This window comes from Sylvia atricapilla, chromosome 4, assembly GCF_009819655.1.
Source record: "Sylvia atricapilla isolate bSylAtr1 chromosome 4, bSylAtr1.pri, whole genome shotgun sequence".
Taxonomy (NCBI): Eukaryota; Metazoa; Chordata; class Aves; order Passeriformes; family Sylviidae; genus Sylvia; species Sylvia atricapilla.
In genome coordinates this window covers 57,448,630-57,468,135 of record NC_089143.1, presented here as the reverse complement: position 1 = coordinate 57,468,135, position 19,506 = coordinate 57,448,630, and the positions used below count along the sequence as shown (strand labels likewise).

At 39.6% G+C, this 19,506-nt stretch overlaps 1 long non-coding RNA gene across 1 annotated transcript in view; it reads left to right on the top strand.

Moving 5' to 3' along the window:
* LOC136360613 (uncharacterized) overlaps positions 1 to 9,923 on the top strand; it is a 36,933-nt gene extending 27,010 nt beyond the window's left edge. Inside the window, exon 4 of the long non-coding RNA XR_010743478.1 lies at positions 8,889 to 9,923. This is a non-coding gene — a long non-coding RNA (uncharacterized lncRNA). The remainder of the gene's footprint in view (positions 1 to 8,888) is intronic.
* The last annotated feature ends 9,583 nt before the right edge of the window (positions 9,924 to 19,506 follow it).

Genomic DNA, 19,506 nt, shown 5'->3' with positions numbered 1-19,506 from the left:
TAATGATGTGACAGCTGAGAACAGCAAGGACCATGCAAAGCAACATAATAATGCAGTGCACCTGCACAGACATTATAGCAAACTAGGAAACTAAAAGTAGAATTCTTTGCATCTCTGTCTCTCATGGGGAACCTCTTTGAATACCAAGAGAAATACCGAGGACATGGAAATGATTTAAATCTCGGATTTAAGAATGAATGTAAGTAAAGAGAGGCCTACCTCAACCTTTTCCATATGCACAGCTTGTAAGAGGCCTCACCTGTTCTCTCTTCTGGATGAACGCTGTCCTGTAGAAATACCATTGACCATGAACATGTTTTCTGTAAAAAATTCACTGTGACTACTACAAAGGCTAGAGAAGAAGTTTTTTCTGCTCCTCTTGACTTGGAATATAAATAGCAGAATAAAGGATCAGAAACATTCTCCTCCAAAACCTTTTTAACAGGGATTTTACTAGATGCTACAAGACCTTTCTAACTTGCAGCTGAATGGTTCAAAGAAATTGTTTGAAAGCATTTGGTTACCCTGTGACTGAGGCATCATTTCTTCTGAACTCTGCTTTTTTTGGGAGCACAGAACAAGGGCGTCCTCAAAGATCTGACGCTGTTTGATAGTAATTTCTGTTCCAATACCCACTCTTATTCCATTTCAGCTAGTAACTTCTCTTTGATTCTCTAAGTATAAAAAAAGGCTGTCCATGTTTGTGTAACCTCTGAAAATCAGAGGGGTTTTTTCTGTCTTTTCCTGGTTTTGGTTTCTTGGGCATGAACATATGAAGTACTAACTGGGAATTTTAAGATTTTGTCCTTCTCAACGTCTCTCTCTGTTCAAATGCACAGCCTAGAACCCTCCATAGTTTAATTATATCCTTCTTTTCGATAGAAACAACAGTGTCCAATAAACCACCTTCCTATTAGAAGTCAGTTGTTAGTCATTCCTGTGAATACTGTAGTTCAAGATGTACAGTACAGTGTGAGCCCTCAGTTGAATTCCTGAGCATCTGAGATACTGTTCCTAATGCTTAGGATTTGATCTGCTTTGGGATCAAGGTGACCCTTTTGCTTTTAAGACTCTTGCCACTTGATTGTATCCTTCCTAGAAGGCAGAATGCATAACCAGCAACAAACACAGTAGCCCTACTGGAATATTTTAATGAGTAAATGAGGTCCAGCATTGATTGTGACTCTTGCCCAAAGGAGGAAAATGAAATCTGTCTGGAATACATCAGGCTGCTTCTGATCCCATGCCTACAGCTCTTGGCACAGATTGAGGGAGGAGTGTTTGCTTAAATAACCTGTCTGCTACTGGCCAGGGGAAGCATAGGAAAAAAAAAAAAAAAACAAAAAACAAAAAAAAAAAACAACACCCAACCTGAGCTGGGAGGCTCAAATGTACAATTTCAAAAGAATGATATCAACTTAGCATCTTCCAGAGGCCTGGGTTTTGTGGTATAGGAATGTTCTGGGAGAACACCTACTGAATGGAGACTTTCCATCTTGCTTTTCAAATCCTGCCTGACTCAGAGAATGAATTAAGAATGGCAATTTGGTGTACGTCTGGAAATCTAATTGCAGATGCCTGAAGAAATGTAAAGTTGAGTCTAGCCAAGAAAAGAAGGAGGTGTGAAGTTTAGTGTTTAACATACTGGTTAGCAGCAGCATGCCTATAGGGGGGAAAGAGGAGGGGGAGGGAAGTATTAACTAGAGCTTTGGGCATAAACACTTACATTGCAATATCATTCTTGTTCATGTTAGCTTTTTCTTGAATCCAGCTTCATAAATACAGGAGCAGTAGGGAGAATATTTAGTCAGATGGTTTAGGATGTTATTGCACTGACAACTAAGCTCAAGGAAAGTTGCTGACAATTCATAGGTCAGAGGAAGAACTTAAGAGACAAGAGTACAGGTATAATAAAATGCCAAGATTTGTAGGATCTTTTAAAATACAAATTGGCTTGTCTAAACTTAAAAAAAAAAAAAAAAAAAAAAAAAAAAAAAAAAAAAAAAAAAAGGGACAGGTCAAATCCAATAATTTTGGGATCTTCCAGTGCAGAAATAGTAACATAATTTTCAGATTCAGCAGGAGAAATTGTCCAGTAACACTGACTGCAGTGATTTTATCACTGCATTTACTGCTGTTGTTGTTTGTTGTGCAAGGGGACTTTTTAAAATGAACTTCCTTTTCTATTCCATTAATTACATGAGGTTGTTCACAACACCTATTTCTGCTGCCTTTGAAACTGTTGTAAAGCCATATGCTACAAGGCCAGAGTGATAAGATATATGGAGACAACTTTGGGCAATGTACAGACAGCTGGCTGAGAAGATTTGAGGAAATATATCTTCATACTTGAAAAAGAAAGAAAAAAACCCAAAACTAGAAAAGAAAAAGCTTAGCTGCAAGTATATTTGAAAACTTTTAAAACATCTCTGTATAGAAAAAACAAAAATCATTGCTTATCATACAATGAGAGAATGATTTGTGTTGGAAGGGACCTTTAAAGGTCATGTAATACAGCCCCCTTGCCTTGGGTAGGGATCTGATCACTCTCTGTGAATCGCAGCTCAGAACTTGCACAATATTTACTCAATGCAGCAATAAAAGGTGTTGGTTTGTTTGGATTTTTTAAAAGACAAGTTAGCTTTTTATTGCTCATAGATCCTTTTTTTTTATGGGTTGTGGCAATATCTTCATGCACTTTTTGATAACATGTAAAATTGGAAGACCTCTTCTGTCTAAATGCTGACAGAGAAACTGTCCATCACCTAAAAATTTCTTACTATCTTCTACCTATAAGAAATAGTGCCTAATTTTCCCCCCCCCCCGTCTTTCCAGATGACTGGTTTTAAATTTCTGTGCAATGAAATTCCATGATCAGCTGCTAGACCACTGGTTTGAGAGAGGATATTGGTAGCACATATTTCTCCACAAATTTTGACTTCCTTTCCGGCTGTCACGCATATCTACCTTAATAACTTCTGTACTTTCAGATAGTTTACTCTTTAACAAGTATAGAACTGCTAGTGTGGCAGATGAATTCTCCAAGCTTTACTTTGCAATGCTGCCTTCAGCTGCGAGTCCCTGGATGGGGTTTCAACAATGCAAATGAAATATATTGCTGCTTCAGAATAAGCTTCCTATAGGAAATGTTCCTCCTGCTTTCTCAAAGTGGATGCTCATTTAATGGTTTTGAATGATAGCTGTCAGACACTCACCAAAATCTTGACAATATTTTTCTCTTTCATGATTTCTATGCAAGTCCAGCCTGCCTTTTGCTGTCCCCTTTCCACAGAGCAATTATTCTACAGGTTTTCAGAAAATCAGGTTTGCAGAGAAGTATGAATACTGACCCAGTTAGTTCTTCTCTTGGAAAACTCTGGAAGATTTTTCCAATTTCTGCCGTTTCACAGGAAATATTTAGTCACTTGAAAATATTTCTCCTGTTTTTCATCTTAAAAAGAAAACAAAGCTATAGGTACAAAGTGAAAATATATTTAACAATTTCACTACCCTTGGAAATAATTTCTGAAATCACTACAGAAAAATGGATACACAAACATGGATGTTAGTCTATATGGTCTAAAGTTTTGATCTATTTATGACATATTTGTCTAGACAAAAATACTGTATTTCGGAAGGGTTTATTTATTTATTTATTTACTTGATTAGGTAGAAACTTCCCCTCTGATTTTGTCATCATGATCTGTTTAAGTAGAAGATAATTAGAAACAATGTAATGGATTTGCTTTCTTAATTGACTAATAGCAGTCTTTGATTTTATTGCATAACTTATACCAAAACACCTCTTTAAAAAGTCTCTATCTAAATTTGCACATATTAACATTAATGTTAAATAGGTAATCTATAATAATTTGCTGGGGACAGTGCAGAACATGTCCAGTCTAAACTGTTTCCCTCGGAGTTCCTGCTTGAAACTCTTTATCATAGAGTAAGAGAGGGAGGGTTTGCACAGAGATCTCTTAGATCAGCTGGTAAAACGGCAGGACAAGCTTCCAGGCACTTTCTTCTGAAGCAGAGGTGGCAAATCCAATCTAGCAGAGATCAGGAACAAGTCCTGGGAGTCAAGCAGGTCTACTGGGTTGCCAGAGGAAGTGATTGATGAGAGGAGTGAACTTTGCACTTGCAGAGAACAGCGAAATAACAAAAAGAAGAAAAGGAAGACGGTGTTAGGCCAACCAACTCTACTGAACCAACTGGACCACCTCTATTCTTGCTGCTTTGTTTGAGTAGAGTCTTGATCCTAAAACACTTCCACTACTTTCTCAGAAGCAATGAGAGCAAGCACACCAGAAGAGAGGAATTACCACACTAAAAATGACACCAAAATACTGCTCTTATCATCAGGTTTCCACTGTGCACCAAGAAGCCATCCACTGTATCATCTTGGTTCTTTGTGTTGGCCAGAAGCAGCTTTTCAGGAAGATTTGGTGTCACCAAAGTACCTGAAACTAAGACAGCACAGCAGTGAATGGCCAGGCAGCTCTGTAACGACAAATTAAGAGTACTGGTTCTACATTTATTTTGTCCTGCTGGTAGGTTATCATGATTGCATTAAGGTGGCAAAGATCTGACAAAGCTGAGCATTGTTTTGCAATCAAGTGACAACATTTCTGGGAAAAGGCTTTGGAATGACTAAAGTGACATGATATGGCTTGGCTGTTTTATGTTGATCTCAATGAAATGGTAAATGAAAGTAAATGGAACCCTTTTTGGAAATTATTTCACTCTTTCACTCTCGCACTGTTTCATGTATATCTTAAAGAAATCGAAGAGGCATTTAGCCCTAGATGGCATTTCCTAGGCAAGACTGAAGATGTGTTAAAATACAGAGCTGATGCAGCCTGTATAGTGCTACTGATTGCAAAGTCTGAGTCTCAGAATTCTAAGCTTTAGCAATAATCCAAGCGTCAGAAAGAGGACAGATAGAAATGTTTTATTAACTGCTTTTCAGTCATTTTTGAGCAGTTTCATGCTGCATGTTTACTGCTGCTTTCTTCAGCCCAGTGTCTTGAAAGATGGTGATTCTGCAGTATCATAGCAAGTGGTTCAGGGTGTACCCTGTCCTTCTGTAACTGCTTACCCTGGAGAACTGAAAAAATTAAATACTTTATGGTATTAACTGCAGGCCTAAGTGGGTTATGCCATGCAAATGTCTCTGATTAAAAGGACAATAGATGCTGCTGTATTTGAAAAAAAAAAAAAACAAAGCTCTTTAATACAAGTACTAGAAATGTGATAGAATACAATAAGCACTTTCGTACTTAAGTGCAACTGCTGAGCAAATGCCCACCAGGAAAGCGCTAGCAGAGTAAATCAGCACAGGTTAAATTCTGTGCTTTCAAAACAGGGCTGAAATATAATATGTTGGGTTTTTCCATTTTTAATGGAAAAGCTAATTCCATTTTCAGGCACCAAGGATGAGAGAGCACACATTACATCTCCAGCTGCTTTAAATTTACGTATTTTACAAATTCTCAAAGCAGATAATAATATTTTCCAGTGTTGTGTCCCGAGTCTAGAGTTCTCTGTTTCTACTCTTTCTGGTAATCAGTACTGGCAATTACTCTTCCTATTCTGATAGCATTTGTGAGAATAAACCAGGAGTTTGTAACTGCTTCTACAAAGCTTGACAAAAATGTTAAAAACTGGCACCAATCATTTGGAAGTTTCAACATAAATGACCTGAATGAAATCAATAAATAAAGCTCAGAAACTTGGCTGATGCCATCACCAGCAACAGACCTAAAGCAAAGTTGCTGTTGGTGACCAGGTCAGCCAAGTTTCTGAGCTTTAAATAAAGTCTAGGAGAGATATTTATCGGCAAACTTCTTTTACCATGTGCTGTTTTTTCTAGCATAGATTTGAGTTCTTTAAGAATTATTTATTAAAGTTTCAGTTTAGGGTGGAATATGACGATCAGAGATACAATAATTTAGTGCCAGTTTATCCCTTTGCCTCATAGTTTCCCTGTGTGAATTTGAACATTTGAATTGTTCAAAGGCTCACCCATCCTTCAGAGCAGAGTTCTCTCTGAGCTTTCCTCAGATGGATGACCTGAGCTTTATGAGTGTTTTTCTCAATGCCTGTGACGAAAAAAGGTGACATGAGGTACCTGGTGCTACTTCCCTGACATTTTCATGTGCTTTTGATGTAAAATGGTGTTGTGGAGCTAGGTGGATTTTTCCATAGATTTCCTCCTCTTTGGTGGCATCTATAATTTTTCTTTATATTCCCAGCCTTTTCAGGATGCTAGTAGCACAGTTACTGTGGTGTTTTACTTGCTGCAATTGCCAGCATATTTTCCTGTATGCATTGGAATTCAGTTAACATGTGTTTTCACTTCACTGAAGTCATTGTTGAAAGCAGCTATTTTCCTAACAGTGTGTGTTACATCTCATGCTGGTCAGTCTGAATATAAGAATGTCCCAAGATAGCAGGCAATGGACAAATCTAATGGATTAAATTAATGCCTGTTGTAGGCGGAACAGCTTCAGCTAGAATTATCTCAGAAATTAACTTGACCCGATATGTGCACAGAGCAGTTATTATCAGGAGTACTGGTGATATCTTCCCTTTTACTTCTGCTATTAGAGCTGTAATACAAACTTTAGTCCTTGTGAGAATGAACAAGGAGACATCTGCCCTCACTGAAGCTAAAGTCAGAGCTGTTCTTCGTACATGCAGCCAGACCCTTGGCTGGTGTTATCAGCCCAGCTGATTCCAATGCATCTGCAAAATCAAACACCATTCTCTAACTGCCTCCAAGAAATGAACATTACAGCAGGTTTGCACAATGCTCTTGGCTCATAATGATGCAATTTGATATGCAGTCTGTTAGTTTATTCTGTACAGGCCAGAATGGAGATTAACTGTCCAACCCACCTTGCAGATGGTAAAAGCTGAGACTAGTTGTGACAATATGCTCCTGAAATTAATAGAAGCAGCAAAATTGTTTGACTACTGGTTAATAGTTAGATGCCTTCACTCTGCCTGATTGATCAAATGTCTGTTTCTTGTCACCCTCACCCTTTCTTTCTTGTTGGAATGGGTTTGAGGCAAATTCATTTTAGTAATGAGCAGCTTATTATCACAGCATGACAGATTTTACTCTTGCAAATCAAATATATCATAGAGTCTTACTATCTTTAAAAATAAATTTAAAAAAAACCCTAAACAAACAACAAACAAACCAAAATGAACCCAAACAACCTTTTGGTAGTCTGAAGCAAATGAACTCACTTTTCTGTTTTTTCTGAACTATGGATTACCACCTTGCAACCTTTACTGTGTTGCATTTTCCTGGCAAACTCTCTCACGGGATGAAGTTTGAGGAATTAACTAAGGTAACAACAAGCTCTTTTGGCTTCCATTTCTTCAGGTGCAAAAATGGCACATTTGGACTTCTTCTTTTCCAATTACTGCAATGTAGCTTGTTTGCTTGCTGTCTGAAGAAAAAGCTAGAGAAGAAAAATTGTGATATTTTGGGAGAAAAATTTTGTTTCTAGAGGAAATCTATTGCATTCTAAAGATGTTAGTTTAGTACCAATAATTTAATTTTTCTCAAAGATGAGTGAAGTAACAACTAACGTGGTCTCAAAGACCATGGAAACAGTCTAAAAAGATTTTTTTGCAATTTTCTTCCTGCTTAGCAAAATAGCTCTTTCACTTTCCTAGTTGGTGTACTATGTCTTCAATCATTTCACAATTTGATAATAATGTAGAGGCTGATGTCTCACTGAGAAGTCATCCCTAAAAGGGAGAACTGTCAAATGAAAAAATAGGGGGAAAACCACTTGTAGCATTCATTGACTCATAACAACAGCTTTAGTGCCCTGTGAATCTTAATCTCATTCCAGGCAAAAACTGATATGGGACCTGGCTTTCAAAATGAGTGTTAAAAGTCTTAAACATTAGGACAGCATTTATCTTGCTATTCAGTGGGAAAAAAGAGCAATGAACTGAATGCTGTATAATGTTCCAGAACGGGGTCATTCTCAGTCTACTGTGTTGCATATTGAAATGTTTTAATAAGCTCCTTTACAATGGCATCTCTACTTTCAGGTAGTGCTATACACTCCAAGGGAGGCCCTGCCATATATTTGCTTAAAGTTCTGAAGTATTGGAAGGCTTTCCCCCAAAAAAGAACCTTCATTTTAAGATAACCTTCAAAAAACCTATAGCAGTCTAAGATATGTAAGAGGAACAGAGGCACTGAAGATAACAAATTCTGGCAGTCCCTCTCTTTTTTGCCCGTTGAAATTTAAGGTTGCCAGAAAGGGATCTTTTTCCCTGAGGCATTCCCTTAATGTTTTCAAAATGTTGCTTCATCAAAGACAAATGGTCAGAGCCACTGAAGAATCCTATTACAGATGCAGATTTTTTTTGTTTGTTTTAAATTATGTTTCCATGTTTAGCTGCATTACTGAAGCTGTAACTGAGATAAAGCATGTGTAAAAGCTTTGCTTATAGAGTTCTCCATAGCTCAAACAATTTTCCTTCAGGATGCATTAGAAGCAAGATGCTTCCAAGTGTGACAATGGTTGCTTTGCATCATAAGCACTTAATCTGGTTCATGTAAAATATTCCTTCTTTGGCAAGGACACATGCTTCCAGCATTCCCTTGCACGAAATTCAACAGAATTTCAACAAACTGCAGTTCAGCTGCTGAAGCACAGTCAGCTTGGACTGCTTTGTTATTAATTTTCCTACACTCAACTGAAGCTAAAAAGCAAATGGGGAGAAGAGAAGGAAGGGGGAAGTGAATGGCTCTGAAGGACTAGAAGTGATAGGCAGGACCATGTATAATAAAAATTGCAATAGTGTATACTTGAAGCAAATTGAAGCCCATGTGTGTATGTTTTACATAGGCCAAGCTTCCCACCTGATGGTCTCCATCATATCAACAGATGAGCTGACTGAGGGTATGGAGTCATGGCATGCTACAGGCCTATTTACAAAGGTAATTCAGACACAATTTTTATGCACTGAGTAGCGCATAATTTCTTGACTTTTTTTTCCTGAACCCTTCCCTATTCTTTCTCTATTTCCCTTGTCTTTAGAGCCTCTTTGTTGACAAGTTTGCTTCTCTACAGGATTCTGACTTTTATTACCAGACCATGGAAGCCTACATAGGATCATTGTTACATTGGGAAACACATGTCTAGTCTTGCTGCCAATGATATAGTTAAGAAAAACTGTTCTTCCGTGACAAGACTGGCAACAACAGGGACCAGTGGCAAATTTAAATGAGCCATTACTGAAACACAATTTGAGACGTGCAAAAAATCAGTCTAAGCTTCCTGGTCATAATGACCTGAGTTTTTTGTTTTTTTTTTTTTTTTTTTTTTTATCAACAGATTAGTTGGTAATAGCAGGTGATACCATATAAAAGAGAGAAAGAAAAATGAGTTGAAACCTCTCCAACCATAAGCTTTGTAATATTAAACCAAATTTCCTAGTGTGTAATAGATTAATGTTTCGAACATGCAAACAGGAGTCAGTTGGCTCCATAATACCTTGCTAAGCAAAACCAGAAAAAACAACAACAAAGATGACTGGGATAAATGCTTAATTTATGAAATGTAATTACTTTTTCCTGTTATGGAGAAACCCACAAAGGCAGCTGTCCTATCCATACACCCATCTCCAAGTCTATTGTACATGTAGTCAATGTGTATTTAATCCCTAGAGTATGCAGAGTGTAATGTCTTTCCCACTTGAAATATTTTAAGTACCAATTCAGCAGCTTTAGGCTTTTTGAAGAGATACTAATATTGCAGCACATTGTCCCGGGGGCTCTTGGAAGATAAGTCGCCTGTTTGGCCATAGGTGGCTTGCCCTGATTTAAACTGAAGGACTGCCAAAACTATATAAGCAAAAAATATTGCCTCTCCTTAACATTTCATTAGGCCCTTTCATTCATCTCTCCTCAACATCATCACAAAAAGCTCTCTGTAGAGGATGGGGGAGGCTCCACTCCAGATGTCTCCAGAGTAAAGAGCTTTCCCTTCCTTTTTGGCCTCAGGCACTGATCTTAAATAAGGCTACTATTGGCAGACAGTGGTGGAGATTAATATCAAACACAAAACTTCCCTGAGAGATTATTAAGTCAGTGTTGACCTGATTTTAATAACACATAGTATTTCCATGGATTGCGAGCAGGTAAACAAGCTTTGACAAACACCTTGCATAAATGGAATTGGAAATGGAAAAGACTGTTAGAAAGTCAGAGAAGATACAGAGACTATTTTCTGAAGGGAAAAAAAAGGGGGAATATTTTGTAGAAGAGCACTTCACTGATTTAGAAACTTCTTGTATTACTAATGTGCAGTTTCTTGACTTGGACAGTTCGGCCATAAAATGTTGTTGGGAAAGCTTCTTAAAAACATTAGTGTTATGTCTTGCTGGTATCCAGTGAGAAAAATGTACTTCAAAAATCATGTAAGGAACCTGAAAGAACAGAGGAAAGTTTTCCTGGGATTCAGTCCTCTTTTGGATTACACACGTGCAAACAGCTGCTAAAATTGAGATATTCTGTGTTAATCTTTTGGTGATTCTTCATGAGGAATACAGGAGGTAAATGGATTGCCTCTTCAGATAAATTATATTTGGGATAATATGAACTTCTAAGGAACAATGCTGAAGAACTGGAAGTAGTTCTTCAACTATATGGCTTATAAATACTTTGCTCCTTTGAGAAGAATCAGTAGTTGTTCTTGAGTCGTGTTGTTGGTGACGTGCCTAGAAATTGCTGATGTGCCAAGAGGGAAGTAACCAATATAATTTTCTGGATTATACTTTATCCCTTCAAAGGAAATTTGACCTTGCTGAGACAGCTACTTACACCCTAGAGAGCAGTTATGGGGCAATTACTCCTGACCACATGTCCAACCCTAGGGTGTGATTGACTCAGCTTTAGCAAGGCTTTCAGCACTGTCTCTCACAGCATCCACATAGGCAAAATCAAGGAGTGTGGGTGAGATGAGTGCACAGTGGATTGAGAACTGGCTGAATGACCAATCTCAGAGGGACATGGTCAGGGTCTAGTTGGAGGCCTGTCCGTAGTGGTGCCCTCAAAGGTTCAGTACTGGGCTCAGTATTGTTTACCCTCTCACCAATGACTTGGGTGAAGGTGCAGAGGCCTCCTCAGCAAGTTCACTGGTGACACAAAGCTAGGAGGAGTGACTGGTACCTCAGAGGGCTGTGCAGCCCTTCCAAAGGGCCTTGGCAATTTGGGGAGATGGGCAGAGAAGAACTGTCTGAAATTCAACCCACTGTGGTCACTTCCAACCTTAAACTATGATTCCTGGTAGTGTTTTTAGCTCAGTGAAAGTCCAGTGAAGAAGTAGTGCTGCAGGGCCTCCAGCAGTGCACCTGGATGCAGTGCTTGTCCCTGAAAATGTGCCTGGCATATGTGTGTGCTGCAGTCAGAGATCTGCCCAGCTGTCACTGTGCTCTATCCAGTGCTCTGACATGCACAATCTGTGCCTGGTGCACTTATGATGCTTTGTTGTGAGCAGGCTGTGTATCCACTTTAGGCTACAGAAGAATTGCTGCATGCCTAAGAGTATAGATTATATCTGCATTTCTACCTGTGTGTGTGTCTGGCCATTAGTGTATGCTATAGACCATTAGTTTTAAAACAGTGCTGCTGTTCCTCAGACTCCTGTTGGGACACAGAACTGTTGCTGCTCATGCTGCAAAGTATGTAGTGAATCAAAATCAGTGTCTTGCTCATAACATGTTTTTTTTTTACTTTATTTTACAAATTCTAGCTCTTGAGTCTATCCTCACCTTACAGCTTCCATTGTGAAGCAATTGCTTTAAAAGCTTTACAGGCTGTGAGAGCCTTATGCAGTAGCTGGTCTTCTGGGTACATAAAAAATTGTTCTTATTTCTTCAATGACTATCTAATGTTTAGGGGATTTAACTTCTTCTTGGATGCAGCCTGTAATCATCCAGTCTAATATTTCATTCCCAGCACATTTAATACTCGTCACACTTCAACATCTTTTCTTTCTACCTCTTTTCTTTTCAGCTGGGAATGTTGTGATGTTTGAGGCAATGAGTCTCTCTGCATCTGGTTCAGTTGACACGGGGTCCCTTGGCAGGCAGCTGAGATTCTGTCTTCCATTAATAATTGTACCTGGCAATGTGGCAAAGGTTTGGATGTCTGATTTGTATCTTCTGTCACAGTAGAAACTCTGCCTGACATCACAGAAGCTGCAGGTTTTTAAAGCAGGGGGGCATATTTGGCCAGGTTGAGTGACCTCAGTTATTTATAGTACACAGTTCAGTGGCTTTGGGTTGACACCAGCTTCGGAGAAGAATTTTGGTGCACTTTCTTTGCAGCCCTGCCTGGCCTCGGCCAGCTTCCATGTCATGAATCCTTTGCTTGGGCAGGCTGGAATGGACTGGTTGACAAGCACAGAGGGGACTGCTTCTAAATTCAGTCTAATGTCCTGGAAACTCTCTCCTTAAAATTATATAGGCCCTTTAGAGCTATCCTTTTTGGGAGAAAATGGAGACTTCCTGATAATTATTCTCTTCCCCCCTGTATTTCAAATGAAATCTGGAACTTAATTAATTATTCAAGCCTGTGGCTTGTCCTGCCCTGCTGGTCAGCCACGATGGACATTCTTTACATAAGCCATAATATGTTCTCAGTGATACATGACTTGCTTTTCTTAGTTCTTTTATTAGCAACCACACTTGCTGTTCAGTCTCAAAATGAGGCTAATTTTTCCATATACTTGTCAAGCCTAATCTTGCTGCTTTCCCAGTGAATTTCCCAGTCTCCTGAGACTGAGCTACAGTCAGCTGCCACCCGGATTGTTTATCCACCCGGGCTGCAGGAACAGCAGACAACTTCTGCATCTTGGCTGCTTGTGAGCCAGCTCTCTCTGCAAGCATTACTCACACCTCCCCTTCCTATTATTGCCTCATAATATGAAGCACTCTTTTCTTTTCTTGAGGTAGTTATGTTAGTGGGGCCCAGAGTGTTGTTTCCCATAACTCTTAAAAAATTGCCTCTCAGCTGCATATTTATCTTCCTATGAGGCATGATGTTTCCATAGAATATTTCCTGGCCCTTGACACATGCATCCTCGGACTGAGTTTCTCTTTTCCACTGGATCTCTTTTAGCTCTAGCCTGTGTACACATTCCGTATCAGTGGTCCTTGCTGGGAAAAAGAGAAGGTGCATCACAAATTGTATTTAAGGGATAGAAGTTAAATACTATAAGAACAGTAATGGATTTAGCCCTATCCTCATCCTTTTTCACCCTACTGGCATTCTGTCTAATGCTGAAGTAAGAGGGAGAGAGGCCAGAGAAATTCCAGCTGTCACTGAAACATAGTACTGGTGTAGTTTATAGAAGTGTACCAGGTGGCGTGCAGTACATTGAGCAGATTCATTTTCAAGAGTTCAGCTGAGGCCATCTATTGATTATATAGTAAATCCAACTTTCAAACTTCTAAATTAGGATTGGAGCACTCCTGGTTACATGAAACACAGCAGTGATCCAGCATAAACTCACCCCGAAGATTCAGATTTGTTCAAAAGTAGAAGGTTTAACTTGCATTGTAACTTGTAATACTGTTACATTAACTTGTAATACTGTTATACTAGCATGCTGTGAGACCAAGCACTGTTAATTCACACAAAACCAACGTAAAAACCACTCTGGGCTGCATACTCTGGCTAATCTGCCAAAACCACTATGATCTTACCCAGATCAAAGCAGTATTTCTGGGTGATCATGTGCAGCCCTGGCATTCTTTGCTGGAGATTTGTAGTGACAAGTACACAAGGATAAGTGATCTCTAGCTCTTGGCAGAGCTCAGGCTCTAGGTGTTACTATTCAGTCTGCCTGAGCCATGGCTAATGCCATGAAGGAAAGCTGGACATCCACAAAAATCTTTGAGGCTACATAAATTAACATTTTTATTCTTCAGGATTTGCTAGCAGACTGTTTGGTTCTAGTCTCTGTGGGAGGGTCTCACTCGCTCCTTCCTGTTTCTGTTGCTTTAACTGTTTCCAGTGCTTGAAGACCAATTCACTCCAAGAATGGCTTCTGTTGCTGAGCTTTTAAGTTTATGGTGATGAGAATCTCAAGACAAGACACAGGAGATAACATTGCCTAGGCATTGCTGATGCCATTTCTCATCCTCACATCACAGAGTTCCATTTTGACTCACTGTGTGATGCTGAACCTGTTCCCCCCTCCACAAAAAAAACCCCTCCAAACTATACTTTCCCGTGGTAAAAATCCCCTGACTATACTCTTTGAGGAAAAGAGATTATTTTTACTAGACCCACACCTCAGAGTAGCTTAGTACTCTGAACAAATTTTTAACAAAAACAAAAAGCAAGAGAACAAAACAAAACCCTACAACCTATTACATATTCAAAGTTTCAGTTTTCACAATTTAGCAGTCATTGTCAAATGTTAGTGACAGGTATAATCTGAGTGCCAGTGCAGAATGAAGATATAAACAGTGTCCCTACTTTGACTACTCCTCTGTTTTGTGTGTTGGGAAGAGATATTGGAATCCACAGGATATAGCCACCCTGTTTTGTCAATCCTACAAACCCCATAGTTTTCACTATGCATTATGAAGTATTATCTCTTTGAGCACCTATTGCTATTTTTCTGGGGTATTTTAACTGATTTGGGCTCTTTCCTAAGCTGAGAGAGCTTTTGGTGATGTCTCACTCCAAACGCAGTGAGGCAGCGTCAGAGGGGTCTGCTGGGTGAGTCCCACTGTCTGTAGGAGAAAGGGAGCAACCAAAGGTCAGTAATGGAAAGCTGCCTTAGATCCCAGCTGCATGTGCAGCAGAGATCTGTTCAACAGAGCCATGTCCTTCTTTTTCTATAGGCACTCCAAGGAACAGAAGCCTGTCCAGTGGCTCTCACCATATATGGCTTGGGGTTTAGAAAGGAGGGCCTTTAAGTTTAAAAACTGTGTTTACAGTAAGAAAACAATTGTATCAGCAGTGGATATGATTAATCTCTTTTAGGGTGAACTTGTTTCACTCTCCTCCAGCATTTTTTTACTTTGAATCTATAATAGCTGTGCCCACTGTTAAGCACAGGATGCTTCTGTGTTGGATCTACCAATAGAAACAGGTATGAAGAACCAGTCTGGGACACAAGTACCTTGTCTGGCAGAAAGAATCTCTGTAAAATGGGTAAAACCTAAATCCCAAGCACAGTGGAGAGGCTGTTTAATTTTTCCCTGACCTACTTTCCTGGTGCTTCATCCTTGCTGTGTTCCATGCTGCTGAGAGCAGGGCAGGCCTGGAGCAGCCAGGTTTCTTTTGGCAACCTCTAAGCCAGAGCCATTAATTCCTTTTTTTTTTTTTTTTTTTTTTTTTTTTTTTTTAAATTTTGCTTCAGCCATCTAAATTACACTTATATGTATAAAGGAGTCATCTGGTTTGTTTACCAGATCTGGCCAGCAGCTAAGCTAGTGAGTAAAAAATGGGTAGAATTAATTCAACTAAAAAGACCAAAATAACAGAGGAGTTTATCTTGAAGATTCTTTAGTTTCCCTTCTCCAGTCTCCTGCCATGTGCTTTTTGAGCCAGGGAGGATGTTCAGACACTCCCCAAGACCTGATACTCCCCAAGTACGAGGCTGTCATGCACTTTCAATGATCATATCATTTAATAGTCTCCTGGATAGCTCCAGGGGACAATTTGGAGGACATGGATTATATCATATTAAAGTACTTAGATTTGTACTATTAAGATGCCTGTCATGGGCAACTGGCAAAATCAGAGAGCATAAAAACATATTGGTCAGAAGGGCTCCACTTAAGCAACTTGTGTCACTACTGGGTTTGTGCAGCTGATCTTCTTTTACTGCTGTCTGGCTTTCGAAGAATTAAACAATACACAGGAGTACAGTGCAGAGGTGTGTTATATCCTCCTACACTGAAACACTGCCCCAATGGTAGCTGTGTTTTAAAATGTCACCCTGTCCCCAGCTCATCTGGTTAAAAAAAAAATATATAAGAAGAAAAAGTAAGACAAGAACTCTAACTGTAAGAAAGAAATGCAAAGGAATGTCAGTTGATGCAGTCTTTAAAGGAAATAGATAAAGGTGGGATTAATTGTCACTCTTGCTGAAGTCCTCATTCTGCATCATGGAGCAGAGGGAATTCTGGAGGTCCTTGCTAGGTGACTTGAAAAGATGACAAAAGATGGTCTTGATATCAGTGAGTCCTGAGTTCTGTCCCATGTATGGTGCCTGATTTTATGAGGAACACTTAAGCAGCACAGCTTCAGGCTGCTCTAGTGGGACACAGAGGAATAAATGTACCTGCTCAGTGGAGCCCAACACACAAAGCCTGCCTGGAAGCCAAAGGGTGAACCCAAGCCCTGTCCCTCAATCTGCCCTGGGAGCCATAAGTGGTTCTGAAAAGTGACTGCACTGACTGCAGCCCAGGTTCTGCCATGTATGGCCAGGTGCTCAATGTTTACCAACATAAAGAGAAGAGTCCTCTTTTCCCTAAGAAATTAGATTAAATATCCTTTGATAAAGTCTGTTGAAAAATTATATGCAGTATTTCCTTGGTCATTTGACAGCAAGAGAAACAAAGGATCTTCAGAAGTTCTAACATGAAAGGTAAAACTGATTGGAAAAAGAGGATGGAGGAAAAGAGATTTTTGATAACAAAATCTTTTTCCAAATACTGTGTATTTGCAGCAGTTCCAGGAAGTAACATAATACTGTTTTGATTAGTATTTTGATAACTGAAAGCAACTGATCCATGTGAAATAGCAGCTACTGGGTAGATGTTGGTAAAGAGGGAAACTCCTTAGTGGTTTAATATAGATGTTAACAAATACACTGCTATAGAAGTATGCTTGGAATCCATAGTTTCTAACCATGTCACGTCATAAGGTCCTTGTTCTTCCTCAGTATTTACACATATAGCCTTGCAATTTTTTTCCTTATCAGCTTTCTCATAGTTACTTTCCTTGTGACTATTTTCTATTAAACCTTTATTTGTATTATTTACAGGCACCTCTGTGTTATTCCCAAGGAGTTTTTCATGTTGACTTCTTTATTTGTAGTAGTTTATATTTTTCTTTCATGGCTGGCTATAGGTTTTCTTGAAATGACATTCCAATTTTAACATTGCCATATAATGTCAGTGTTAAAATGTTCCTAAGAAAGAAATACACTGTGATAATTTAAGCCTCAGAAAACGAAGAGGAGGCTGGTAAAAAGGAAGAGGCTCCTCTGAGGTCAGGCAGAACAGAATTCAGCGGAGCAAGAGCTTGCTTCTGCCACCTTCAGTCACCTTGAGCAGCCTGTGATTTCTGAGGGGCCACACTCTTTCAGATCCCTTGGGCTCCTTGCCCAGTGAAAATCTCTCCAGTGAGGACAAGGGGAGATGAATCTAAGAGTTTCCTGCCTAGAAGCTTTCTGAAAAGATTAATTACTCCGTGAAAGAGTCAAGTAATGAGAAATGACATTGCTTTTGTCGTAGGCCATTGGGTCCCTGGATGGTCGTTCCCATTTTCCAGGGCTAATATCTAAAGTAAATAGTTGTCTTTTTGTTGACTGTCAGTGGTGTGTCACTGTGCAGTGACCTGCATGTGCAAGTGCTCTGGACTAAGATCTTGTGGCCCCTGTCACGTCTGTACAGGGTGTATTTCCTGCTCCTCAATGCCCCCTGCCATCAGTTCCTTTCAGTCTGAAAGGAAGGAGATTGAGCAATTTGTCACCGCTTGTTGAGAAGTGGCCTTTGCTGCTTGATGGCCAAGTCCTTTCTTGCTGGCCTTTCTTCTCTTGCTTTTGAACCTCTTTTTTATTTCTGAAGTGATGCTTTGCTGCATCCCTCCTCCTGCCTTTTTCTGCTATTTTCTGTTCTCTGCTTAACTCCTTCCTTCTTTACAGGTTATGGCTTGACATGTCTGTGCATGCACACACACACACACAGAATTTAAGTAAAGAGAAAAATTGACTTCTAACAGACACCTACAGACCTACTTTTTGCTCTGTGAATTCACAGCATTGTGTGGTCTGCTCTTGGTCCCTGACTAATTAAAATTATCATGACACCAAAGCAGCATACACACACTCATCCAATTATTTTTTATTTAGTTGTATATACTTGTTACTTCCTTTCTAAGCTATATGAGAGCACCTTCCAAGGGACTGTTTCTTTGAAAACTGTTGATGTCAGGGGATGATGTATGAGTAGTGGTTTGCTGTGCATCTGCACTGAGTCTTCCACAAATAACAGTGAGAATGCTTAAATTAAAAGTCTTCGCTTTTATTAGGAAATTTGCCTTGATCATATGAGAACTTTCACCTGGTGACAAATCCAATATGTATGTATGTATGTATGTATGTATGTATGTATGTATCTATCTATCTATCTATCTATCTATCTATCTATCTATATCTACTGACAGCCTTTAATATGCACCCCAAAAGATTTAAAACACCACAAAGGGAGAAGGTGAAGCTACCCAGAAATCTAGTCCTCTCTATCCCACAAAAGTAATTTCTTTGTTCCTGCTGTCACACTCCTCAGCACGGCTGTCTTCCTTGGTGACAAGATTGAGGACTGCAGTTTGGCTTTGGGAAGAAAACCAGGTGCACATACCTGTATGCTGGGAACAGCTATTTATTTTCCACATGGTTGCCCTGTGATGATTCTTCATGAATAAAAAGGTACAATGAAGAGATTCTCACTGTGATGAACCCCACAGTGCTGCCGCTGATAAGAGAAGACAGAAGGGAACCAAACCTTAGATACCCCAGCCTCATCAATTGGATTGTAATGCAGTACTGTCACTTTTTGTCCCTGGTCCTTTTAGGTACTCTATTTTTTTTCTCATAGAATGAGAAAAATGGCTCATACAATGAGCTGAAGGGTATCAAAGAGTGACTTTGTGCAGAGGGCATCTCAGGGATCCGTTCCCTCTCCCCCAGGAAGCTGGCCAGGAAGCATACCACTTTATCCCAACTGAAGGGGAAAACCAGGGATTTTTTCAAAACTAAATACCAGCTCAGCAGTCTCTGGGACACATGAGGAACTGAATTTCAGCCATGTATGTCCCAGGCTTTACATAAGCTGAGATCTTGTGCACATGCCTCTAAAAGGCTTAAACTGCTCATCTGGTAATGGAGTGTCTGAAACTAGAGGAAACAAAGCCCTGCCCTCACCTCACAGATCTTGTAACCTCAGTAGGTGATAAGAAAATGATGAGATGTAAAACCAAAGGTGGCATCCAGCTGAGAGTTTGGAATAAGTGTAAAGGGAGTAACCACAGCGTAGGGGCAGTGAGTCACTGTCAGGTGTTGGGTTTATCAGAAGGCATCACTAAGTCTCCAGCAGAAATTTGAAATTACTGTAGATTCTCTTTACAGGAAGCTTCTCATTTCCAAAAGAAATGTTATACAAGAGGAAGAAGCAGTAGTGCAGCATTGGAGAGCTCCAGCAGCTGGAGAGTCACCT